Source organism: Miniopterus natalensis, chromosome X, assembly GCF_054644295.1.
Source record: "Miniopterus natalensis isolate mMinNat1 chromosome X, mMinNat1.hap1, whole genome shotgun sequence".
NCBI classification, from domain to species: domain Eukaryota; kingdom Metazoa; phylum Chordata; class Mammalia; order Chiroptera; family Miniopteridae; genus Miniopterus; species Miniopterus natalensis.
Window position 1 is genome coordinate 48,030,668 of NC_142103.1, and position 14,700 is coordinate 48,045,367.

The 14,700-nt window shown below is 37.4% G+C and overlaps 1 pseudogene; it reads left to right on the forward strand.

Moving 5' to 3' along the window:
- Window positions 1-5,194: 5,194 nt before the first annotated feature.
- Window positions 5,195-14,700, forward strand: part of LOC107531125 (small ribosomal subunit protein uS11 pseudogene) — a 31,330-nt pseudogene continuing 21,824 nt past the window's right edge.

Here is a 14,700-nt window from a genome sequence, read left to right on the forward strand (position 1 = left end):
AAGGAACTACCATTTGACCCAGTGATCCCACTTCTAGGAATATGTCGTAAGAAACCTAAAACACCAATCAGAAAGAATCTATGCACCCCTATGTTCACAGAAGCACAATTTACAATAGCTAAGATCTGGAAACAGCCCAAGTGCCCATCAGTAGATGAGTGGGTAAAAAAAACTGTGGGACATTTACACCATGGAATACTATGCAGCTGTAAAAAGACGGATCTCTTACTGTTTGGGTCAGCATCGATGGAACTGGAGAGTATTATGCTAAGAGAAATAAACCAGTCAGAGAAAAACAAGTATCACATGATCTCACTCATGTTTGGAATCTAATGAACAAAATAAACCAATGAACCAAATAAATGCAGAGACATAGAGGCATGGAAGAGACTGATGAATTTAGGAGAGAAGGCTGAGGTGGGGGAGTGGGAGGAAGAGAGAAATCAAAGAACTTATATGCTTATATACATAACCTGTGGACACAGACAATAGTGTGGAGAAGGCCTGGGGGAGTGGAGGCAGATGCTGGGTTGAGGGGATCAATTGGGGGACATCTATAATACTTTCAACAGTAAAGATAAGTTAAAAAAGTAAACTACTAAATGAGATTTTTCTTTTTTTACTCATTAAAAAAATATATATATTTCTATTGATTTCAGAGAGAGGGAGGGAGAAGGAAAGAGATAGAAACATCAATGATGAGAGTCATTGATCCGCTGCCTCCTACACATCCCTTACTGGAGATTGAGCCTGGAACCTGGACATGTGTCCGGACTGGGAATTGAACCAAGATCTCCTGTATCATAGGTCGATGCTCAACCACTAAGCCATGCTGGCTGGGTGAGATTTTTCTTTAAAAACTAAAAATGCTTTTGTTCAATAGGTTTAAATCACAATTCTAGCATCTTTTTAATATTTTTCTTCTCCCACTCACAACTGAAAAATTCAAAACAAAATAAAATGAATGTGACAACTTAGGAGAATGTTTTTTCCTGCTGATAGTTTACCATTATCACCCTAATCCCATATCTTCCACCAGGTCTGAGTCAACCACCAGTAATAATGTGAAAGAAATATGAGTGGTATCCAAAGATAGGTATGTGGAAAATAATAATGAGTCCTTGGATATTGCAAATAATTTGCTGAAGGATACTTATCCCTGCATGTTCAAATTCAGGCAAAAATGACTTGAGGAGTGGGATATTAGCCCAAGGATATTGTCATTTAATTGTTTGATGCAGGCCTAGCGTCTTGAGTAGGAAGTTATCCTGAGTGGTGACAAAAGCCCTTTCCATCTCTACTTTCTTGGGTCACCATCTTCAACAACACCAAGGCCTTCTTAGATAGGTCTCTCCCGTATCCCACCTTTTGGAAATGCTGGGGACGTGGTTCCCTCATTCATTATGTAATAAGGCAATGTGAGATTGCTAATGCACTTCATAAAACAGGTGAAGTGGCATTTCTTCAAGGCCTTCACATTTCCATAATCCTTCTGGTTATTAGGAATTCTGGCCCCTTTCTAAGGCCACATTTTGACCTATAAACACTCATTGTTCTGTACTTCCTCCTGCAACAGTACAGGAAGAACTCTTAGGTGGAAGGATAGAGAAGTGGCCATGGAAATGACAAGACTCTAGTGACTGTCCAGATTCTCTTTCTCTGGCTCCAAACCTCATTTGTATCAAATTATGAGGATCTGTTGGAACATTGTGAGGCCTTTAGGTATGTATTGCAATTCACAAATGCTTTACAACCTCCCCCTGGCCCAAAGTGTCTCAGGCTTGACCCCTAAAATCATAAAATATATGGTTTTAAAATTCTTAAAAAGTCAAATTCCCTGTTTTCTGCTATTGCGACATACTTCACTTGAAAAATCACAAAAGTGCAATAATACCACTGAATTCCTTTCCTTCCTTTTTATCAGTGCTGTCTGAGGTGATTATTCCAACCATAAAACTGTAGTAAAAAAGGCACTGAGCTGTGATCACTTATTGGACTTTTAATAAGATTTACTTCCAATGGCTTGTCGTCCATTACAGGAATGAGGGAATTGTTACTTAATTCTGTAAAATTCTGACTCAAGATTTAGAATCTTTCATAGTAGATTATACACAGTGAGTTAACTGTATTGATATAAATTAAGCTAAGGATAAAATATAAATTCCTTATCGTGACTTACAAACCTCTACATCATCTGGTATATGAGTACCTCTCCTCTTTTACCTCATGCTTTTATACTTTCTCTTCCTTCTGCCTGGATCATATTGTGTATGGCTGCCTCCTACTTGTCATTCAGGTGTCAGCTCAAATATCGTTTCTTCAGAAAAGCCTTTCCTAGCCACCTTATCTAAAGAATAGCCTTTTCCATCATTATTTGAAATAATTTTTTGTTTATGTGTGTTTTGTTTGTCTCGTGGCACCATGAAAATAAGGACTCTTCTCTCTCATTAATCTAGATGATTAGTTGACATATAGAAGGTTGGCAGGTAATATTTGGTTAATTAAAATCTTGAAGCTGTCAGTATGTTGGTAACATTGTCTTTTAGAAGCCAATACATCTAAGAATACTTCCTTCAAGCAAATTTATTTTGGTCATACTCATTGATATCAACAATAATTAATGAACAATCTTAGTCACCTTGATTTTATGTTATGTATCTGTTGGATCCTTTTCACATTCTGTGATGGAGGTAAAAATAAAATCTTATCTGTAGTACAGAGTCTCTTCAGGTAGAAGAGACATTGTGAAATGATAATATAAGTTGATCATTCAGTTCAATCTATTAATTAATTAAATGAAAAATTTTAGATATTGAAAATCTTGCTTCGGGAAAGCTGAGGACTTAACACAGAGAAGAGGGCAACTCCCAAAAATAGCATGATAATTTAGTCTTATTCTTCCACCTCTTGGAGGCAAATGTACTGAAATGTCAGGATTGCTATTAGATTAAGGCCTTGGCAGAATAAGTTAGGAAACATAGGTAAAAAGGATGAGATTCCAAAGAAATGTTTCTTTGGAATAGAGAAGAGAGGACTTTTAAATCTCAGCATTAACTGTCAGTAAGAACTTCAACTCATAAGTATATGCAGAGTGATACAATCTTCAGTATAAGCAGTTGTAAAACTTCATAAGGTGTTTTTGATTATAGACAGCAATGGTCTATGAAAAAAAACATTTTAACACAGAAGGAAAATCTCTTTTGGTAGTGGCAAATAAATTATTTGGAAATCCTATTGTTTGAATTTATAATTCAGTGCTTTAAAAAGATTTCAATGTGGAAAGCAGTTTGATAGTTCCTCAAAGAGTTAAATGGAAATGCCATATGATTCAGCAATTCCAATCTCAGGTATATACCCAAAAGAATTGAAAGCAGGGATTCACAGATATTTGTACACCAATATTCATAACAGCATTATTGATAATAGTCAAAAGATGGGAACAACCCAATGTCCATTGGTGGATGAATAAACAAAATGTGATATTATTCAGCCTTTTAGAAAGGAAGAACCTTAAACATTATGTTAAGTAAAATATGCCAGTCACAAAATGACAGATATTGTATGATTTCACTTATATGAGGTACCTAGAGCAGTCAAATTTATAGACACAGAGTATAAATATTGGTTTCCAGGGACTGAATAGAGGAGAGAATGGGGAGTTACTATTTAATGAATATTGAGTTTCTGTTTGAGATGAAAAATTTCTGGAAATAGGCAGTGGTGAATACAACATAGACACACATAGTAAATGTATTTAATGACACTGAATTGTACACTTTAGTTGTTACAATGGTAAATTTTATGTTATGAATTTTTTACCACAATTTTTAAAAAGCCCTCTGTTTTCTTATTTGATCTTTCATTTTTTAAAAACTACCTGGATTTAATCTTTCGTTATAAGCAACTTCATAGTCTGAGAAGCCAGGTTGGGCCTTGGAGTCAGGCAAACCTCGCTTTTACAGTTAATTACAGCTGTGTCATCTTCGAGTCATGACTGAACCTCTCTGAGATTCAATTTTCTCATCTATAAAGTGAATTTTCAACTTTTAAGGAGTAGAATCCTTGCTGCGGAAAAAATATCATACAGAAAAAAATATTATCTATAACCCAAATAGGATAAAACATATAAAGCAATTAAATAGGCTATATATAAAACAGGCAATTGCATTTTGTAAGGTTAGGGTGGGGAAAGGAAGTCCCATTACCCCTACCCTTACCTCTAATTCATTTCCCAGGAACCCTAGGACATAAAATAACATGGTTTGAGAACCACTGGCCTAGCTGTGCTCTCATAGCCTTTTCAGCTATGACATTCTATGATTATTTGCCTTAGAGAATTTGTAATCTTTGGATTATTGAAATGCTGCTATTAAGACCAATCTGGGATGACACGACTGTGAAAGAACTTTGTAACCTGCAAAGACAATCACAAATGGGAGCTACAGTTGTGATGATTATATCCTACTTGATCACAAATGTGGTGAAGTGGAAAGAACATTGGACAGGGAAGTCTTAGAATATCCACATCCCTTCCTGCAGTGGCATTTAGGGATACAGAAGGATATCAATTCTAAAAAGCAAATGCAGACAATACAGATAGAACAATAGATGGCAGCAGCAGAAAGATTGAAAAGCAAAAAAAAGAGATGGGGAGGCTGGTTACCCTTTCCCTCCCTCATAGTAAAAATTACGATCTTGCTTTCATAACAAAACTATTTATTATTAGAAAATTCATTAGGTTAGAATTTAGGTGTAAAAATTCATATTTAAGCAACTTTATTCTAATGACCCCTCTCCATTTTGTTATCAGAAGAAACAAATTAAAGTAGAAACTACAAGCTAGGACAGAAATATGTTATATTTGGCTTTATGAATCTCTTACTTGATCTTGGTGATGGCAATTTCACCAAGCTGAGAGCATAAAGCAATATTCCAGTGAACTGAAGAAAGAATGGGAAAATAATTTGAGTAGTATAGTGGACTAGATATATTGAGACTCTTTCTCACAATAAATTAATTAGATCCTTAATAAAACAGATATTTAATGTATTCCTGGACTTTGAAAATAAGAGAAAATTTTGAGGCACACTCGCTGCTACCTAAAATGAGGGTAAGCTGAAACCAGAGCAGATAGCAAAAAGCAAACAAAAAGATGGCTTAAATATGAAGGGAAAATGTCATTATCAACACTGAAATGAATCAGGAGACTAACTTCGAGTTAGCATCAAGCATGGGAGCTGAATTTGAGACTGTGGCCCCTACCCAAAAAGGAGCTAAAGAGGTCCCAGGTTAGTAATGTACTCTGGAACACACATAGAAAAGTATCTGGAGGAAAGCATTTTTTAGTTAAATTAATTAGGGTGGCATTGATTGACAAGATTATACAGGTTTCAAGTGTACAATTCCATAATATATCATCTGTATATTGCATTGTGTACCCACCACCCAAAGTCAAATCTTCCACCATGTATTTGACCCCTTTTATCAATATTATCCCCGCCCTCTTCCCTCTGGTAATTACCTTACTCTTGTTTGTGTCTATGAGTTTTTGTATGTTAGTTTGTTTTGTTTGTTTATTTGTTGCTTTCTGTTTTATACCTCACACATGAGTGAAATCATATAGTTCTTGACTTTTACTGTCTGACTGATTTCACTTACCATGATGTTCTCAATGTCCATCCATGTTGTCACAAAAGGCAGTATTTTATCTTTTCTTATGGCTCAGTAGTATTCCATTGTATATATGTACCACATCTTCTTTATCAGTCATCTATTGAAGAACATTTTGGTTGTCTCCATGTCTTGGCCACAGTGAATTATGCTACAGTGAATATTGGGGCACATATATCTTTGCAAATAAACATTTTCTAATTTTGAGGGTAGATATAAAAAACAGAGGTTGCTGGGCCATATGTTAACTTTATTCTTAACTTTTTGAAGACCCTCCATACTGTTTTCCATAGTGACTGTACACGTTTATATACCTAGCAGCAATGAATGAGAGTTCCTTTTTCTCCACAACATCTCCAACACTTGTTATTGCTTGTCTTGTTAATAATAGCCATTCTAGCAGGTGTGAGGTGGTATCTCATTGTAGTTTTGATTTGCATTTCCCTAACAGCTAGTGAAGTTGAGCATCATTTCATGTATCTGTTAGCCATTTGTATGTCCTCTTGGGAGAGTGTCTGTTCAGGTTCGCTGTCCATGTTTCAATTGGAATTTCAATTTAAACTCCTTAAAGTCCCACAGATGAAGACCAATAAAATATGAGCTAACAATAGAAGGTCACAAACACACAAGGAGAAAAACATTATGAATGAGTATCAAAAGATAAAAGGGAAACAACAGATTTAGACTCCAAAAGATTTTCTTCAGCTGGAATAGTCAGATATGGACTATAAAATACCTGAGTATCAACTATTTCATGAAATACAAGATTAATTTCAAAAATTAGGAAGCAACAACAACAACAACAAATATATGTATATATAATCTCTCTATAAGCAAATTTGAAAAAGAACCTAATTGAACTTATAACATTGAAAAAATTAATTGTTAAAAAGACAAATTTAGGAGAGAGGGAAGATGGCGGCCCTGTGAGAAGCAGCAGAGAGCCCCTGCTGCCAGCCATGGACTCGATTTACTCCTAAAATACTACATAACCAGCTTGGAAAAACCAGAGAAGCATACCTGAGTGGACATATTATGGGTAGGGAGCACTGAAGACACATCATAGAGTCTAGTAAGAGAGGGGAGATGTAGAAAGGGGGAGTCCCTCCTGAAACCTGTGCTGGGCTTTGAGCCCTGAGGCTTGGAGGCTGCAAAGCTCCCTCCCCTCGGGAGTGCGAACCGGCATCTAAAAGTGGGGATCCCACACCCAGAGAGGAGAAGGGAAGGAGTGCCCCACGTGGAGGGTAGAGGGACCCAGGGGAGCGGTGAGTCTGCAAGGAGGGGATGGTGCCTTCCTAGGAAGCAAAGCTTCTAAAGGCAGACAGGCATCTACTGCTCAGGGCACTGACCATAGGAAAGGCTGTCCCAAAGAGTGTGGCACCTGAGTAGTAAGGGACTAGAGGTCTTCACTGAGCAGCTGCACACAGAGATCCTCTGCCTCCCTGTAAGGCATTGTGTTGAGCCCCAGAAAGCATTGAATCTGCCTGGCATGAGGAAAGGGAGGAGAGTCTTCTAGCCATGAGCTCCCAGTGGGGACAGTCTGGGATTTTGGATCAGCCCAGAAGGGTGCCGTGGTTGTGCTTCCACCTGTACAGGCTTTACTGAGATCAGCTGTGTGGGGAGCTGCGTGGAGCTGACTTTGGGCCCCTCCCTCTGGGTGCCTTGGTGTGCAGGCTGCAGGATGTTGCAGGGTGAACTTTCTGCCTGTGTGTTGCTTTGTGCCTTTTCTAGTTTGATGCGGAACTGGCTCCCACCTTCCCAGCTTGCACTGCCGGGACAGACCAGCAGAGGCTGGGATTGGGGTCTGCACAGTAGAGGATCTGAGGGGCGGGCCTGGTGCAACTAGCCAACCAGAGCTGAGCAGGGAGGGGCAGAGCTCGCCTGCCTCTCCTGCAGCCGGGAGCACTGCCCTCAGCAGGAAAGGGGCTGGTCCAGCTCACTGAGACCCCAGACACACCCACAAGGCACAGTCCTGAGGAGGAAGGGAGAACAGCTCACAGGAGAACATTACAAGAATAAGACTCTCAGGGACTGTTGTTTGGGAACTAGAGGAAAAGCTGAAAACCCCTGCTGGGGGCTGGGCAGGCAAAGGGCTCACCAGAATGTTTTTTTAATTGAACCCACTGAGCCCAGGCTGTTGAAATGACCCATACAGAAAAGGCAACAGGCTGAAATCAATCTGAAACTGCAGCAGGCCAGTGCATGGGGAACTAGATCAGAGGACAGGGTAGGAACTGAGGAACTGGCTGTGGAGCAGAGACTAACATCCCCAAAGTGAGTGACAGTGAAACCTCTAAGTAAGGGAAGTGATACCTGAGCCATGCCACACCCTAAAGACTCTACAGAAGACTCTGGAGTAAGACCAGGAAACTACAAAGTTGCAAAATAGCTGACAAAAGGAGGTAGACTACAGAGAGCCTCAGATCAACCATCTACCTAAGGACACCAGAGCCAAACTTAGACAGCTCCTTACATTGGCTGATACAAAACAACCTCCCAGGAGAATGGAAATCAGCAAACAAAACAGTGAGCCTCAGACAACATAAGCTGCCCAGAAGAAACTTACCTGATTGACTGTCTTTTTTGTGTGTTTCTTTGTTTTTTCTCTTTTTTCTTTAGGAAGAAGAGAAAAAGGAAAAAAATTACTTGTTTTTTCTTTTAAAATTTTATAATAAATTTTTTTAATTAAAAAAAAAATTTAATTTTAATTTTTTTATTTTTTAAAGAATTTTGTTTTGCTTAGCTTGATTTTTGTTTTGTTTCTATGTTTTGTTTTGTTTCTTTGCTTTGTTTTGTTTTATCCTTGCTTCTACTATCAAGACTTTCTTGATATTCCTGCTTAATTGGTGGGACTTTATCATTATAACCAACAAGTTTGTTGCTTTCCTCTATAGTTTCCCCCAAATATCTTATTGGACTCCTTTCCTGCCTGGGCTTTAGATCTTTATCTCTCTTCTTGATCCATTGGCATACCTCCTTCTCCTCCTTCTTCTTCTTCTCTTCTTTTTTTTCTTTGTCTTCCTCCCTCTGTATTCCTGTCTTTTTGTTCGATTGTTAGTTTCTCTTATTCTCTTTACTGTATTTTTAGTTTTTCATTTTCAGCTATTATCCTATTCTTATTCTCTCCCTTTATTGTTTGTTGACTCTTCTTTCAGAATCTTTTCTCTGCCCCTATTATCTCCCAGTAGCTTCTCTATTTTTGACATTGTAGTTTCTCCATTTTTTACATTTTAGTTTATTATTGTTATTTTCTAAATTTTCATCACTATTAACAACAATATACTTCTCTCTCTCTTTCTCTCTCTCTCAAGCTTTTCTTTTCTTTCTCTTTCTTTTTTTTTTTTTTTAAGCTTTTTTATTTTCTCCCTAGAATTTGTGTTTTCCCTTCAAGCTCCCAGTTCCATTTTCACTTCAGTTATTTTCATTGAGACTGTCAAGATATTTTGGAACATACCCCTTGTTTCTTAGAAGTTTAGTTGTGTATTGTCCTGCCTTGCCAGCACCTGTACAACTGCTTATACAATGATGTTGGGGCTGAGACACACAGTTAGCCAACCTGAGAAGAGAGTCCTCCCAAAGACTGGTCAACAACACTCTATACCCAACCACAACAGGTATACCCAAAGAACCCACAAAAGGGACACTCACAAAAGGGACACACCTAGAGCAAAGAGCTCAGAAGTATAAGGAAAACACACCTCTGGGCTTCATTGGTCTCACAGTACAAAATCCCAACCCACAAGACTGGGAGACAGCAAATATATCTAATATATAGATACAAACACTAAGACCTACCAAAAAAGGTAGACAAATAAAACACCCAAATTAAAGAAAAGGAAAAAGAGCCAGAAAAGACCTTGATGAGATGGAGTTAAGCAAGTTATCAGAAACAGAGTTCAGAGTATTGATTATAAGGATGTTCAAGGAACTTAACAAGACCCTAGATGATAAGATGGGGGACTTCAGTGAAAACATGAAAAAAAGAGATACATAACATAAACAAAAATCAGACAGAGATAAAGAATGCTGTATCTGATATAAAGAATACACTGGATAAAATTAAAAGCAGGCTCAGTGAATCAGAGGATAGGACAAGTGACTTAGAAGATAAGGTAGAAAAAAATCAATCAGGGAAACAAAAAGAAAAAACACTTAAAAAGCATGAGAACAGTCTAAGGAAGCTTTGGGAAAATATGAAGCAAAACAAAATTCGCATTATAGGAGTGCCAGAAGGGGAGGAAAGAGAGCAAGGGATAGAGAACTTGGTGGAGGAAATAATGATAGAAAACTTCCCTATGCTGATGGAGAAAGCCACACAATTTCAGGAAGCACAGAGGGTTCCAAAAAGGAGGGACCCAAAGAGACCCAATCCAAGACACATCATAATTAAAATGGCAAATGTAAAGGCTAAAGAGAAAATATTAAGGGTTGCAAGAGAGTGACAAGCAGTGACCAGCAAGGGAACCCCCATAAGGCTGACAGCTGATTTCTCAACAGAAACTCTTCAGGCCAGAAGGAAGTGGCAGGAAGTTCTCAAAGTAATGAAAAGCAAGAACATGCAATCAAGATTGTTTATCTAGCAAGGCTATCATTTAAAATTGAAAGTGAAATAAAGAGCTTCCCAACAAAAAAAAAAGGGGGAAAAGGAGTTCATTACCACCAAATCAGCATTTCAAGAAATGCTGAAAGGGATGCTCCAAGAAAAAGAAAGAATAGTGAGAGAAAGGTACATCAGCATAAAAGGGAAAAAATGGCATTAAATAAGTTTATATCAATAGTAACCTTAAATGTAAATGGAATAAATGGTCCAATCAAGAGACGTGGAGTAGATGAATGGACAAGAAAGTGGGGCCTAAATATATTCTGTATACAAAAGGCTCACCTGAGAGAAAAATATTCACACAGGCTAAAAATGAAGGGATAGAATAAAATATTCCATGAAATGGAAAGGAAAAGAAAACTGGAGTAGCAATTCTTATTTATGACAAAATAGACTTCCAAATAAAGAGCATAACAAGAGACAAAGATGGTCACTACATAATACTAAAGGGTTGAATCCAAAAGGAGGAAATAACCCTTATAGACATTTTTGCACCCAATATAGGAGAACCTAAATATATAAAAAATTTCTTGATGGACTTTCAGGGGGAGATTGACAGCAACACAATCATAGTGGGACTTGAACACCCCACTGTCAGCACTGGACAGATCATCAAGACAAAAAAATCAACAGGGAAACACGGACCTTAAATGATTCATTAAACCTAATGGATTTAATGGACATTTACAGAACATTTCATCCCAAAGCAGCAGAATACACATTCTTCTCAAGTGCACATGGAACATTCTCAAAAATAGATCACATGTTAGGGCACAAGACAAGTCTCTACAAATTCAAGAAGACTGAAATCATATCAAGCATCTTCACAGATCACAATGGCATGAAACTAGAAATCAACCACTATAAAAAACCTCAAAGATATTCAAACACATGGAAGCAAAATACCATGCTATTAAACAATGAATGGATTACCAATGAGATCAAAGAAGAAATCAAACACTTCATGAAAAAAACAAAAATGAACAGACAACAACCCCAAATCTATGGAACACAGTGAAAGCACTCTAGAGAGGAAAATTCATAGCACTACAGGCTTATCTCAAAAAAAAAGATAAAGCTCTAATGAACCATATAATACAACAACTAAAAGAACTAGAATGAGAACAGCAAGAAAAGCTCCAAAGAAGTAGAAAAAAGGAAATAATACAGATCAGAGCAGAAATTAATGACATAGAGACTAAAAAAAACAATACAAAAAATCAATGAAACCAAGAGCTGGTTCTTTGAAAAGGTAAATAAAAGTGATGCACCTTTAGCCAGACTCACTAAGAAACAAAGAGAGAGGACCCAAATAAATAAAATCAGAAATGAAGGAGGTGATATAACAACTTACCCAACAGAAATACAAAGGATTGTAATAAAATACTATGAGCAACTATATGCCAACACATTGGACAACATGGGTGAAATGGAAAAATTCCTAGAAGCATACAACCTTCCAAGGTTGAAACAGAAAGAGGCAGAAAACCTGAATAGGTGATATAACAACCAGATAAAAACACTGCAAACAAAGAAAATTACAGGCCAATATCCCTGATGAACATAGATACTAAAATCCTCACTAAAATACTAGCAAACCAAATCCAGCAATACATTAAAAAGATCATACACCACGACCAAGGGGGATTTATTCCGGGGATGCGAAGCTAGTATAACATCTGGAAATCAATAAATGCAATACATCATATAAACAAAATGAAGGATAAAAATCATATGATCATATCAATAGATGCAGAAAAAGCATTCGACAAAATCCAACACCCATTTCTGATAAAAACTCTCAGCAAAATGGGAATAGAGGGATCATACCTCAATATAATAAAGGCCATATATGACAAACCTACAGCCAACATCATACTCAATGGTCAAAAACTAAAACCATTTCCCTTAAAAACAGGAACAAGACAGGGATGTCCACTTTCACCACTCTTATTCAACATAGTACTGGAAGTCCTCACCATAGCCATCAGACAGGAAGAAAACATAAAAGGTATCCAAATTGGAAAGGAGGAAGTAAAACTATTATTATTTGCAGATGACATGATATTGTACATAGAAAACCCTAAAGACTCCATCAAAGTACTACTAGATTTGATAAACGAATTTGGCAAGGTAGCTGGATACAAAATCAACATCCAGAAATCAATGGCTTCTTATACACAAACAATGAACTTTCAGAGAGAGAAACTAAAAAAACAAAACCATTTACCATTGCAACTAAAAAATTAAGATACCTACGTGTAAACTTAACAAAGGATGTAAAAGACCTGTACTTGGAAAACTACGGGACACTGAAAAAAGAAATAGAGGAAGATTAAACAAGTGAAATAATATACCATGCTCATGGATTGGAAGAATTAATATCATTAAAATGTCCATACTACCCAAAGGAATTTATAAATTCAATGCAATTCCTATTAAAATACCAACAGCATAATCCACCAATCTAGAACAAACATTTCAAAAATTTATATGGAACCAAAAAACACCCCAAATAGCTGCAGCCATCTTGAGAAAAAAGAACAGAGTGGGAAGGATCACTTTGCCGGAATCAAACTGTACTACAAAGCCATTGTAATGAAAACAGCCTGGTATTGGTGAAACAACAGACCTGAAGATCAATGGAACAGAACAGAGACCCCAGAAATAAACCCACACCATTATGGTCAGTTACTGTTTGACAAAGGAGGCAAGAGCATACAATGTAGTAAAGACAGTCTCTTCAATAAGTAGAGGTGGGAAAATTGGACAGCTACTTGCAAAAAAATGAAACTAGACCACCAACTTTCACCATACACAAAGATAAATTCAAAATGGATAAGAGACTTAAACATAAGTCACGAAACCATAAAAATCCTGGAAGAAAACAGGCAGTAAAGTCACATACATCCCACATAGTGGAATTTTCACTGATACATCTCCTAGGGCAAGAGAAACAAAAGAAAAAATAAACATATGGGACTGCATCAAACTCAAAAACACAGCAAAAGAAAACAGCTTCAAAATACAAAGGAACCTCACTGTCAGGGAACACATATTTTCCAAGGATGTATCTGAGAAGGGGTTAATTTCCAAAGTGTACAAAGAACTTATACTACTCAGCAAGAGGAAGACAAACAACCCAATTAAGAAATGGGCAAAGGACCCGAATAGACAGTTCTCCAAAGAGGACATACATATGGCCAAGAGACATATGAGAAAATGCTAATTGTCACTAATCATCAGAAAGATGCAAATTAAAATGACAATGAGGTATCACTTCACACCTGTCAGAATGGCTGCCATCAACAAATCAACAAATGACTTGTGCTGGCGAGGATGTTGAGAAAGGGGAACCCTAGTACACTGCTGTTAGGAATGCAGACTGGTGCGACCACTATGGAAAACAATATGGAGGTTCCTCAAAAATTTAAAAATGGAACTGCCTTTTGACCCTGTGATTCCACTTCTAGGAATATATCCTAAGAATCCTTAAACACTAATCAGAAAGAATATATGCACCCTTATGTTCATAGTAGTGCAATTTACAATAGCTAAGATCTGGATACAGCCCAGGTGACCATCAGTAGATGAATGTATAAAAAAGCTGTGGGACATTTACACCATGAAATACTACGCACGTGTAAAAAAGAAGGATCTCGTACTCTTTGGGACAGTATGGATGGACCTGGAGAATATTCTGCTAAGTGAAATAAGTCAGGCAGAGAAAGACAAACATCACATGATCTTACTTATATGTGGAATCTAAAGAACTTAATAAACTGATGAACAGAATAGATTCAATGACATGGAAGCATAGATGAGACTGACGAATGTCAGAGGGATGGAGGAGGGCATGTTGGTGGAGGAGGAGAGAGTAACCAAAGAATTTATATGCATATATGCCCAACCCAAGGACATGGACAATGGTGGGGAGAGAGGCTGGGGAGAGGGATGGGACAGGATGGAATGGGTCATTGGGGAGAAAAAAGGACATCTGTAATATTTTAAACAAAAATAAACAACAAAAATCCCCCAAAACAAAAACACACACAAATTTATGTGTTAAACAGCAGATTAGACAGTTAAAATACTAGTAAGCTAGATCAATCTAATGAAATTACACATAATGCAACAGAGAAAGGAAGATAGACACTGATGAGCTAATATGAAACTTTACTACATTATCCCAGAAGAAAAGAATAAAGAAAGTGTAAGAGAGGTAATTTTATTTTATTTTATTTTTTAAAAAAATATATCTTTATTGATTTCAGAGAGAGGAAAGGAGGGAGAGTGAGAGAGACAGAAACATCAATGATAAGAGAGTCACTGATTGGCTACCTAGCCGGCAACCCGGGCATGTGCCCTGACTGGGAATCGAACCCCTAGGTCGATGCTCAATTGCTGAGCCGGGCGAGAGGTAATATTTT